At 45.5% G+C, this 12,286-nt stretch overlaps 2 long non-coding RNA genes across 3 annotated transcripts; both read left to right on the forward strand.

The window, feature by feature from the left end:
• Nucleotides 1-4,119: 4,119 nt before the first annotated feature.
• Nucleotides 4,120-5,961, forward strand: LOC123726199 (uncharacterized). 2 transcript variants are annotated; one of them, XR_006758518.1, is made up of 3 exons: nucleotides 4,120-5,372; nucleotides 5,535-5,631; nucleotides 5,775-5,961. It is a non-coding gene; the product is annotated as an uncharacterized lncRNA (long non-coding RNA). The 2 variants fall into 2 exon arrangements; XR_006758519.1 differs by having other exon boundaries at nucleotides 5,823-5,961.
• Nucleotides 5,962-6,487: 526 nt separating this feature from the next.
• On the forward strand, nucleotides 6,488-10,857 carry LOC106597599 (uncharacterized). The gene is made up of 4 exons (XR_006758517.1): nucleotides 6,488-6,579; nucleotides 6,697-6,757; nucleotides 6,910-7,017; nucleotides 10,758-10,857. It is a non-coding gene; the product is annotated as an uncharacterized lncRNA (long non-coding RNA).
• The last annotated feature ends 1,429 nt before the right edge of the window (nucleotides 10,858-12,286 follow it).

Below are 12,286 nucleotides of genomic sequence, written 5' to 3' on the forward strand. Positions count from 1 at the left end.
AGAAGGTCTTCATTCTGCACTGATAGTGTTCGAAGCAGAAGAGGACTGGCACCCGGCACTGGAATTTCTTCCTAGCCTTTGGCCTTCTAGGGAGTTTTTCTCTAGGGAGTTTTCTAGACCGTGCTTTTCTTCACATGCTTTGTTTGCTGTTTGGGGCCTTAGGTGGGTTTCTGTACAGCACTTTGAGAATACTTTCAGCTGGATGTACGAAGGGCTACATAAAAATAAATTTGATTTGATTTGATTCTGAGGAAGGTCTGCGGTTATAATGGTAGTATTTTAAGAAGGTTGCATTCTGCACTGGTAGTATTTTTAAGAAGGTTAGAATCTGCACTTCTAGTATTCTGAGGAAGGTCTGCATTCTGCACTGGCAGGTAGTATTATTAAGAAGGTCTGCAATCTGCACTGGTAGTATTTGAGGAACGTATGCGCGTATGGGGTTTGAGGAAGGTTGCATTCTGCACTGATAGTGTTCTCATGAACGTCTGCGTTTTGCACTGGCGTATTCTGAGGAAGGTCTGCATTCTGCACTGGTAGGGTTCCAAGAAGTCCCGCGCCTTTCACTGGTAGTAATGATTGTGGCATTATGCTCTGGTAGGAGGAAGTTGTATTTGAATCGGCATAGTATTCTGAGGAAGGGGTCTGCATTCTGCACTGGTAGTATTCTCAGGAAGCTCTGAATTCTGCACTGGTAGTATTATTAAGAAGGTCTGCATTCTGCACTGATAGTGTTCTCCTTGCTGTCCCCCAGTCCACCTGGCCGTGCTGCTGCTGCAGTTTCAACTGTTCTGCCTGCGGCTATGGAACCCTGACCTGTTCACCGGACGTGCTTGTTGCACCCTCGACAACTACTATGATTATTATTATTTGACCATGCTGGTCATTTATGTGAACATTTAACATTTTAACATCTTGACCATGTTCTGTTATAATATCCACCCTGCACAGCCAGAAGAGGACTGGCCACCCCTCATAGCCTGGTTCCTCTCTAGGTTTCTTCCTAGGTTTTTGGCCTTTCTAGGGAGTTTTTTCCTAGGGAGTTTTTCCTAGCCACCGTGCTTCTTTCACATGCTTTGTTTGCTGTTTGGGGTTTTAGGCTGGGTTTCTGTACAGCACTTTGAGAATATCAGCTGATGTACGAAGGGCTATATAAAAAATAAATTTGATTTGATTTGATTCTGAGGAAGGTCTGCGTTCTGCACTGGTAGTATTCTTAAGAAGGTCTGAATTCTGCACTGGTAGTATTCTTAAGAAGGTCTGCATTCTGCACTGATAGTGTTCTGAGGAAGGTCTGCATTCTGCACTGGTAGTATTCTTAAGAAGGTCTGCATTATGCACTGGTAGTATTCTTAAGAAGGTCTGCATTCTGCACTGATAGTGTTCTGAGGAACGTCTGCGTTTTGCACTGGTAGTATTCTGAGGAAGGTCTGCATTCTGCACTGGTAGTATTCTAAGGAAGTCCTGCGTCTTCACTGGTAGTATTCTTAAGAAGGTCTGCATTCTGCACTGATAGTGTTCTGAGGAACGTCTGCGTTTTGCACTGGTTGTATTCTTAAGAAGGTCTGCATTCTGCACTGATAGTGTTCTGAGGAAGGTCTGCGTTCTGCACTGGTAGTATTATGAGTTCTGTCGGCATTATGCTCTGGTAGTATTCTGAGGAAGGTCTGTATTCTGAACTGATAGTATTCTGAGGAAGGCCTGCATTCTGCACTGGTAGTATTCTGAGGAAGGCCTGCATTCTGCACTGGTAGTATTCTTAAGAAGGTCTGCATTCTGCACTGATAGTGTTCTGAGGAAGGTCTGCGTTCTGCACTGGTAGTATTCTTAAGAAGGTCTGCATTATGCACTGGTAGTATTCTTAGGAAGGTCTGCATTCTGCACTGGTAGTTCCTGGTAGTATTCTGAGGAAGGTCTGCATTCTGCACTGGTAGTATTCTGAGGAAGGTCTGCATTCTGCACTGGTAGTATTCTGAGGAAGTTCTGCGTTCTGCACTGGTAGTATTCTTAAGAAGGTCTGCATTCTGCACTGATAGTGTTCTGAGGAACGTCTGCGTTTTGCACTGGTAGTATTCTTAGGAAGGTCTGCATTCTGCACTGGTAGTATTCTTAAGAAGGTCTGGATTCTGCACTGGTAGTATTCTAAGGAAGGTCTGCATTCTGCACTGATACTGTTCTGAGGAACGTCTGCGTTTTGCACTGGTTGTATTCTTAAGAAGGTCTGCATTCTGCACTGGTAGTATTCTTAAGAAGGTCTAGAATCTGCACTGGTAGTATTCTGAGGAAGGTCTGCGTTCTGCACTGGTAGTATTATGAGTTCTGTCGGCATTATGCTCTGGTAGTATTCTGAGGAAGGTCTGTATTCTGAACTGATAGTATTCTGAGGAAGGCCTGCGTTCTGCACTGGTAGTATTCTGAGGAAGGCCTGCATTCTGCACTGGTAGTATTCTTAGGAAGGTCTGCATTCTTAAAATAAAGTTGAAAAAGAATGGAAGAATTCCTGAGTTGGAACGATTCCAAAAGTGTTCCCATTATCCTAATAGGCTAATATACAGTAATAAAACGTGTTTTCTCTGATATTTATTACCCATACACATGTAATTGTATTAAGATAGTAATAACAATGACCATCAAGCTATTAAGTAATAAAAATGTGTCTGTCATCATACAGATTGGGGTGGATAAAGGGGTGATCAAGCAGCGCTCCACCTCCTCCATTCTTTGTCCCGTCTCACCGACACTGCCAGCTTTCCCCTGGTACAACCTCCACAGGTACCTCGCCAACAGCCAATCGGAGCCAGACCAGCATGCTGCCGGCACCCAGAAGGACCAATCTAAGAAACATTCAATCTTTCCCCCTCTGGACACACAGAGCTGCACCTCCCCTGAAAGATGGCCTCATTCAACGTCCAAGACGTCACACCCACACGCTTCACACCGATTTGCTGTCCCATCCCACCCCCTGGTTTCCGGCCCTCCTGCCCGGATGAGACAGACCCATCCGCATGTCCACCCCAGGTCCCCATTGACTGGCCAGGCAAAGGTCAAGGATGAGGTCAAGAGGCCAGAGATTGCATCGTCTGAGGAATTGTCTGAGGAAGTTCAACGGAGAGGTGCAGAAATTGCGAATATGTATAAAGCACAGCTGATTGAGAGGATGGCCCAAAAGAGAAAGGAAGAGATTCTGAAGAAAAGGGTAGACAACGATGACAAGAACGATGACACTGAGGCCTCCTGCTCCTCTGCAGTAGAACAATCCAATACCCTTGCCACAGCCCCCGAGCGCCCAGCCAGCCCAGACGCCACGCCAGTGGCCGCCCGAGAGGACACTCAGGGGGACACCCAGCAGGACCTGGTAGAGGTTGTGAATGTGCTCAAGAGGCAATCATCTGATCTATACCTGCCTGACGACGTACGTGAGGAGTCACTCACATGGAAATCCATTTACGAGGAGCTGTGCCCGCTCGCTCACAGGGTGAACACAGAAGCTGACTACATCAAGGCGCTCCGCGTCATCACTGAGAAGGCTGTGACTCCCTCGTGCTCGTCTGAGGATGATGTGTCTCAGAGTGTGAGTGAGGACACAAGTCAGGAGGGGAGTAGTGAAAGTGAGGAGAGCATGAGTGGACAACAGCAGAGATGTCTACACAGGGATCCTTATGGTGAGAGGGACAGGAAGGAGATTGATAGTGGTAAAATGGAAGGGAGATATGCAACCGCCAATGCAATGTCTATGATGGCGAGCCGAGGGAAAGAAGAACTTAATGCCATGAGCTACGCAGACAGGATCAAATATTTCAAGGATGAGGCTAAGAGAAATGAAGAGATGATGAAGATCGAAAGGAGGAAGGAAAAAGCCAGGGTTGAAGAGCTCAAGAAGTGGGAAAAGAGACAGAAGAAATTGAATGAGGAGGAAAGGAAAAGGACAGAAAATATGGAAAAAAACAAGTCAGAGGAGCAGAGGAAAAGGGAGAATGCAGAGATGAAACTAAAGATCGAACATGAGAAAAAGAGACGAGAACAAGAGAAAAAAGAGAGAGAAAAAAGAAAGAAAGAAGCAGGAGATGCAACAGAAGGCCCGTGAAAAAGAAGAGAAAAAGAGGGCAGAGGAAGAGAAAAAAGATGGAGAAAAAGAGGGAAGAGAAGTTGAAAAAGATTGAGAAACAGAGGATGGAGGAGGAGAGGAACAGGGAAAAGGAGAGAATGAAGGTGTTGGAGATGCAGCAAAAGGCACGAGAGAAAGAAGAGAAGAGGAGGAAAGTGGAACAGAAAAGAAGATTGAAGATACAGCAGGAACAAGAGAAGGAGGAACAGAAAAGGCAGACAAGGATACGAGACGAGGATAAGAAGAGAGCAGAGCTTCAAAAAATAAAAGATCACGAGGCCAGGTTCAAGATGGAGATGGAGAAACTGTATGAGAGAGAAGAGAGGAATGCACAGATTGAAAGAGAAAAGAGGCGTGCGCTGTGTCAGAAAAAAGGGCAGACACAGAGAGCAAAACAGGTGGTGGCATACGAGGTCACATCGTCTACATCTGACGCCTCTGTGCGGAGGGAAGAGAGGGAGCAGCGTCCAGAGACCGCTCTGCGAAGAGAAGAACAAGGAAGAAGCAGTAGAAATTGGCGGACGAGTCAATGACAACTTTTGAGTAGATTATAAAAGAAAGGGAGCAGACAAAAGAAGAAATGTACAAGTCAATGCTCCTAGGTATGTTAATAGATGTAAATAAACAAAAACAAATTAGATTTTTTAAAGAGAAAAAACAAACAACAAAACGAGAAAATGAGCAAAAGCAGGAAAAAATCATAAGGAAGCCAGGCATGAGGGTGAAGAGGAGGAAACATGAGAGAGGAGGAAGGGAGACCAGAGTGGTTTATCAGGAGGGAAGTAGGATATATAGAATTCAAGTTCTGAGGACAGAATCGGGAAGGACCATGGGATAAAAGGTAAATGAGATCAGCAGTAAAGGAGAGCTGAGTGGATCAAAAGAAAGTTATGGAAAACACAAGGGGTGGCAAGATAAACAGAGACCCAGAGAAAAGAGGTGAAAACATTTTCTAACAGTAATAGAGAGGAGATGGAACTAGAATTCCAATGTACGAATGGCCAAAATAACTATCTAAATAACTAAGGATGAGCAGAAAAGGAGAAGACCAAGAGCACAGGAAAAAGAGCCAACAAACATGTCAAAAAGAAATGAAGTCTGCCTCTTCTACTTCTCTTTTAAAGTTGCTTTGGTTTCCTTTTGTCCTCTTTCTAAGCCTGTTCAAGTCTGAGATAGATGAGAAGAGCAGCCAAAGAAACAGATCTGTTGAAGCATCAATTGGAAAGGATGGGAGGGTTGGAGGAGGAGCACAGCTCCATGACTACATTAGGTAAGTGTTTACTATCAAAGCCTGTTCTCTGTAGACAACTGTATTAGTGTTGATAGAAGTTAATTTATGCAATGTCTTTCAACTCAAACACTACAATTCCTGATCTCATGTGATTATTCACCTCATGTGAGCGGGCTTTCGGATGTTTTTTTCTTGAAACAGATTGTGGCATATGAGGTCACTTTATCTGTTGAAGCATCAATAGGAAAGGATGAAAGGGAGGGAGGCAGGAAGAGGAAAACACAGAAGAGCAGATGAGGTAAGTGCTTGGGCTTGTGATGAGAGGATCGGGGCTCCAGAACTGGGGTTTATGATTGAAAATTCTCAGACAAATGTATTACTGTGAATCCCATTCGTTCAATGACTATTTGATGAATTCCTGACGGGATAATTGTTTTACAGGAGCACTCTATGTTCTGCTTCCATGTGGATTGACAACATTGCTTTCAGGAGCTGCTGGAGGACACCCTGGAAGAAGAGGGAGAGGGTCTATGATAGGCAGTTTGCCATGGGCCATAAATGGGCGTTTGGGTGTTAATTCTTCCTGCTTTATATCATACAACTTTACAATAAAAATGAATTGCAAGCATCAGCCTTTTCTGTTTGAGTGTGATCAGTGCAGTAGTAGTAAGATTGGTGTAAACCCAAGGAATATTCTATGAATACATTTCTTTCTTGTTGTCCCATGATTTTCACTTAGCAAAAAGAGTTAATGTCAACGCGAAACTGAATGTGAGGACGAACAAAGGTACTTTTTACATAGTCCTATGTGCATCCCAAATCAACCCTATAAAGTACATTATCAGCCATGGTCAAAAGTAGTACACTATGTAGGGAATAGGGTCCCATCAGAGGACAAACACTCATGATGCATCATGGACAGTAGCTGTGAAGTGATACACATTGCTACAGTGTGGTTTTTACTATGTTTATGAGCTTACTAGTACTAAATATACTGTATTTCAAACATAGAATTGGATTAATTGGATAGTAGGCCTATGTGGCTCTGGTGATTTGTTGTCTGTCAGGGTGGGTGTGGTCTCCCATGGCACCACATTACATCACAATCGTGATGTCATAAATAATTGTATTCTGATATGATGACAGCCTAAATGGTTTGCCATTTACGGCAACACTTACAAGTTCAATTCAGGGTCAAAATCATTGCTATATTTTGGATGGTTATTTTTGAACTGATTGATTGGTGGTAAGTAGTTGTGACCACTTGTGATTTAGTGTGAAAAGGCCTACTTTGTGACACAATTTAATTGTGATGATTTAAATAATATAATAATATTTTTAAGCCATATTGTACCTTTTTCAGGATTACTGTAATTGAAGGAACTATGGGAAAGTTCTCCTTCCCAAGGCTCATCATAAGAATGGTTAGAATCTCTTTTCTCTCACCACCCTCATAGTCAAAACTCCAGTGATTTAAAATCATCACTTTGACATACAGGTCTATGAGCTTTTCTAAGATTGAAAATAACAATAACCTCATTACTAACTGCATGTTTGTCATCATTTTCATTTCTAGCCATGGGCAAATCGGACTGCACAGGACGATTTCTGCACAGGAACTACTGAACTCCACAGGCCCAGAACACACCAGCCTCACAACTCCTCACAACTCCCCAGCCTTAATGTAAGTCCCATCTGCAGGCTAAATCTACGACCCACTAAAGTGGTCCAGACTAATCATGTATGGACAATCAGTGTAAACGTTGTACTAACTACAGCTTGATCTAGTGTCAACATTATACCTTATTGATATTCTATATCAATGAAATACAATGGAAGGTACGTAATAATCCAATGCGTAAAATAAAATATACATTACATTACATTACATTTAAGTCATTTAGCAGACGCTCTTTCCCAGAGCGACTTACAAATTGGTGCATTCACCTTATGATATCCAGTGGAACAACCACTTTACAATAGTGCATCTAAATCTTTTAAGGGGGGGGGTTAGAAGGATTACTTGATCCTATCCTTGGTATTCCTTAAAGAGGTGGGGTTTCAGGTGTCTCCGGAAGGTGGTGATTGACTCCGCTGTCCTGGCGTCGTGAGGGAGCTTGTTCCACTATTGGGGTACCAGAGCAGCGAACAGTTTTGATTGGGCTGAGCGGGAACTGTGCTTCCTCAGAGGTAGGGGGGCCAGCAGGCCAGAGGTGGATGAACGCAGTGCCCTTGTTTGGGTGTAGGGCCTGATCAGAGCCTGAAGGTATGGAGGTGCCGTTCCCTTCACAGCTCCGTAGGCAATCACCATGGTCTTGTAGCGGATGCGAGCTTCAACTGGAAGCCAGTGGAGAGAGCGGAGGAGCGGGGTGACGTGAGAGAACTTGGGAAGGTTGAACACCAGACGGGCTGCGGCGTTCTGGATGAGTTGTAGGGGTTTAATGGCACAGGCAGGGAGCCCAGCCAACAGCGAGTTGCAGTAATCTAGACGGGAGATGACAAGTGCCTGGATTAGGACCTGCGCCGCTTCCTGTGTGAGGCAGGGTCGTACTCTGCGAATGTTGTAGAGCATGAACCTACAGGATCGGGCCACCGCCTTGATGTTAGTGGAGAACGACAGGGTGTTGTCCAGGATCACGCCAAGTTTCTTAGCACTCTGGGAGGAGGACACAAGGGAGTTGTCAACCGTGATGGCGAGATCATGGAATGGGCAGTCCTTCCCCGGGAGGAAGAGCAGCTCCGAATTGCCGAGGTTCAGCTTGAGGTGGTGATCCGTCATCCACACTGATATGTCTGACAGACATGTAGAGATGCGATTCGCCGCCTGGTTATCAGAAGGGGGAAAGGAGAAGATTAATTGTGTGTCGTCTGCATAGCAATGATAGGAGAGACCATGTGAGGATATGACAGAGCCAAGTGACTTGGTGTATAGCGAGAATAGGAGAGGGCCTAGAACAGAGCCCTGGGGGACACCAGTGGTGAGAGCGCATGGTGCGGAGACAGATTCTCGCCACGCCACCTGGTAGGAGCGACCTGTCAGGTAGGACGCAATCCAAGCGTGGGCCGCGCCGGAGATGCCCAACTCGGAGAGGGTGGAGAGGAGGATCTGATGGTTCACAGTATCAAAGGCAGCAGATAGGTCTAGAAGGATGAGAGCAGAGGAGAGAGAGTTAGCTTTAGCAGTGCGGAGAGCCTCCGTGACACAGAGAAGAGCAGTCTCAGTTGAATGCCCAGTCTTGAAACCTGACTGATTAGGATCAAGAAGGTCATTCTGAGAGAGATAGCAGGAGAGCTGGCCAAGGACGGCACGTTCAAGAGTTTTGGAGAGAAAAGAAAGAAGGGATACTGGTCTGTAGTTGTTGACATCGGAGGGATCGAGTGTAGGTTTTTTTCAGAAGGGGTGCAACTCTCGCTCTCTTGAAGACGGAAGGGACGTAGCCAGCGGTCAAGGATGAGTTGATGAGCGAGGTGAGGTAGGGGAGAAGGTCTCCGGAAATGGTCTGGAGAAGAGAGGAGGGGATAGGGTCAAGTGGGCAGGTTGTTGGGTGGCCGGCCGTCACAAGACGCGAGATTTCATCTGGTGAGAGAGGGGAGAAAGAGGTCAAAGCACAGGGTAGGGCAGTGTGAGCAGGACCAGCGGTGTCGTTTGACTTAGCAAACGAGGATCGGATATCGTCAACCTTCTTTTCAAAATGGTTGACGAAGTCATCCGCAGAGAGGGAGGAGGGGGGGGAGGGGGAGGAGGATTCAGGAGGGAGGAGAAGGTAGCAAAGAGCTTCCTAAGGTTAGAGGCAGATGCTTGGAATTTAGAGTGGTATAAAGTGGCTTTAGCAGCAGAGACAGAAGAGGAGAATGTAGAGAGGAGGGAGTGAAAGGATGCCAGGTCCGCAGGGAGGCGAGTTTTCCTCCATTTCCGCTCGGCTGCCCGGAGCCCTGTTCTGTGAGCTCGTAGTGAGTCGTCGAGCCACGGAGCAGGAGGGGAGGACCGAGCCGGCCTGGAGGATAGGGGACAGAGAAAATCAAAGGATGCAGAAAGGGAGGAGAGGAGGGTTGAGGAGGCAGAATCAGGAGATAGGTTGAAGAAGGTTTGAGCAGAGGGAAGAGATGATAGGATGGAAGAGGAGAGAGTAGCGGGAGAGAGAGAGCGAAGGTTGGGACGGCGCAATACCATCCGAGTAGGGGCAGAGTGAGAAGTGTTGGATGAGAGCAAGAGGGAAAAGGATACAAGGTAGTGGTCGGAGATTTGGAGGGGAGTTGCAATGAGATTAGTGGAAGAACAGCATCTAGTAAAGATGAGGTCAAGCGTATTGCCTGCCTTGTGAGTAGGGGGGGAAGGTGAGAGGGTGAGGTCAAAAGTGGAGAGGAGTGGAAAGATGGAGGCAGAGAGGAATGAGTCAAAGGTAGACGTGGGGAGGTTAAAGTCACCCAGAACTGTGAGAGGTGAGCCATCCTCAGGAAAGGAACTTATGAAGGCGTCAAGCTCATTGATGAACTCTCCAAGGGAACCTGGAGGGCGATAAATGATAAGGATGTTAAGCTTGAAAGGGCTGGTAACTGTGACAGCATGGAATTCAAATGAGGAGATAGACAGATGGGTCAGGGGAGAAAGAGAGAATGTCCACTTGGGAGAGATGAGGATTCCAGTGCCACCACCCCGCTGGCTCGATGCTCTAGGGGTATGCGAGAACACGTGGGCAGACGAAGAGAGAGCAGTAGGAGTAGCAGTGTTATCTGTGGTAATCCATGTTTCCGTCAGCGCCAGGAAGTCTAGGGACTGGAGGGTAGCATAGGCTGAGATGAACTCAGCCTTGTTGGCTGCAGCCCGGCAGTTCCAGAGGCTGCCGGAGACCTGGAACTCCACGTGGGTCGTGCGTGCTGGGACCACCAGGTTAGAGTGGCAGCGGCCACACGGTGTGAAGCATTTGTATGGCCTGTGCAGAGGGGAGAGAACAGGGATAGACAGACACATAGTTGACAAGCTACAGAAGTGTTGTTTCTTGTATTATTGTCTCTTGTGTCTTTAGAGAACTGTTTCACTTTGATATCCTTTTTCTTCTGTCCTGATTTTCTCTTTCTTTTCTTCTGTTAACTAGATATTCTTTGTTGTTCTTCGTTAGCTAGCTAGCTTCTTCCAAAAGAGTCCCTAGCAACTGCTTAGCAACTGGTAAACAATTCAGCTAGCTAAGATAACCACAATTTTATGAAAAATAGTTATTTTTCAAAAGCCTATCTTCTTTGTTTGTTGCTTGTTTTTTCTCCTATTCAGTCTTGCAGTTTTCTTTTGCTTTTTTCCGATGTACTTCACTCTAAAAACCATGTAAATTTCAATATTTGTAGGAGCTCATTTTTCAACTGCTGCTGCTCAAATTGGAGTTCCGGAATGATATACCATGTTCTATTCTCAATATCCCTACTGCCCCAAAGGTGTGTAGGCAGGGCAAGGAGGACATCGATTCAACCCAGAAGAAGAGGAAAAAGAAGAGGCTAAATGAGAAGGGAACCCAGGTTGAACTAGGCATGCGGGAGGATATCCATGACCTTGACCGCGCCCATTGGAGATTGGCTAGAGAGACATGGAGAACTGAGCGAGGAAACATGAGGGAGATTAAGGCGCTGTATGGAGAAATATTTAGGCTGCACCAACTCTTGGAGGAGGTAACAAGAGCAGTTTTCTATAATCAGACTTTCATATCAGTAGGTATACTGTAGTTGCTTTAGATGTTCCCAATCCTGATAAACAGAAATTAGATCTAAATAGATAGAATAGTGAAATAAGAAGGCAAGAAAAAAACTGCACATTGGAAGTATTCTGAGGAAGGTCTGCAATCTGCACTGGTAGTATTCTGAGGAAGGTCAGCATTCTGCACTGGTTGTATTCTCAGGAAACTCTGAATTCTGCACTGGTAGTATTATTAAGAAGGTCTGCATTCTGCACTGATAGTGTTCTGAGGAAGGTCTGCGTTTTGCACTGGTAGTATTCTTAAGAAGGTCTGCATTCTGCACTGGTAGTATTCTTAAGAAGGTCTAGAATCTGCACTTCTAGTATTCTGAGGAAAGTCTGCATTCTGCACTGGTAGTATTATTAAGAAGGTCTGCATTATGCACTGGTAGTATTCTTAAGGTCTGCATTCTGCACTGATAGTGTTCTGAGGAACGTCTGCGTGTTGCACTGGTAGTATTCTGAGGAAGGTCTGCATTCTGCACTGATAGTGTTCTGAGGAAGGTCTGCATTCTGCACTGATAGTGTTCTGAGGAAGGTCTGCGTTTTGCACTGGTAGTATTCTTAATAAGGTCTAGAATCTGCACTTCTAGTATTCTGAGGAAGGTCTGCATTCTGCACTGGTAGTATTATTAAGAAGGTCTGCATTATGTACTGGTAGTATTCTTAAGAAGGTCTGCATTCTGCACTGATAGTGTTCTGAGGAAAGTCTGCGTTTTGCACTGGTAGTATTCTGAGGAAGGTCTGCATTCTGCACTGGTAGTATTCTAAGGAAGTCCTGCGTCTTCACTGGTAGTATTCTTAAGAAGTTCTGCATTCTGCACTGGTAGTATTCTTAAGAAGGTCTAGAATCTGCACTGGTAGTATTCTGAGGAAGGTCTGCATTCTGCACTGGTAGTATTCTCAGGAAGCTCTGAATTCTGCACTGGTAGTATTATTAAGAAGGTCTGCATTCTGCACTGATAGTGTTCTCCTTGCTGTCCCCAGTCCACCTGGCCGTGCTGCTGCTCCAGTTTCAACTGTTCTGCCTGCGGCTATGGAACCCTGACCTGTTCACCGGACGTGCTTGTTGCACCCTCGACAACTACTATGATTATTATTATTTGACCATGCTGGTCATTTATGAACATTTTAACATTTTAACATCTTGACCATGTTCTGTTATAATATCCACCCTGCACAGCCAGAAGAGGACTGGCCACCCCTCATAGCCTGGTTCCTCTCTAGGTTTCTT

Source organism: Salmo salar, chromosome ssa01 (genome assembly GCF_905237065.1).
Source record: "Salmo salar chromosome ssa01, Ssal_v3.1, whole genome shotgun sequence".
In the NCBI taxonomy this organism is placed as follows: domain Eukaryota; kingdom Metazoa; phylum Chordata; class Actinopteri; order Salmoniformes; family Salmonidae; genus Salmo; species Salmo salar.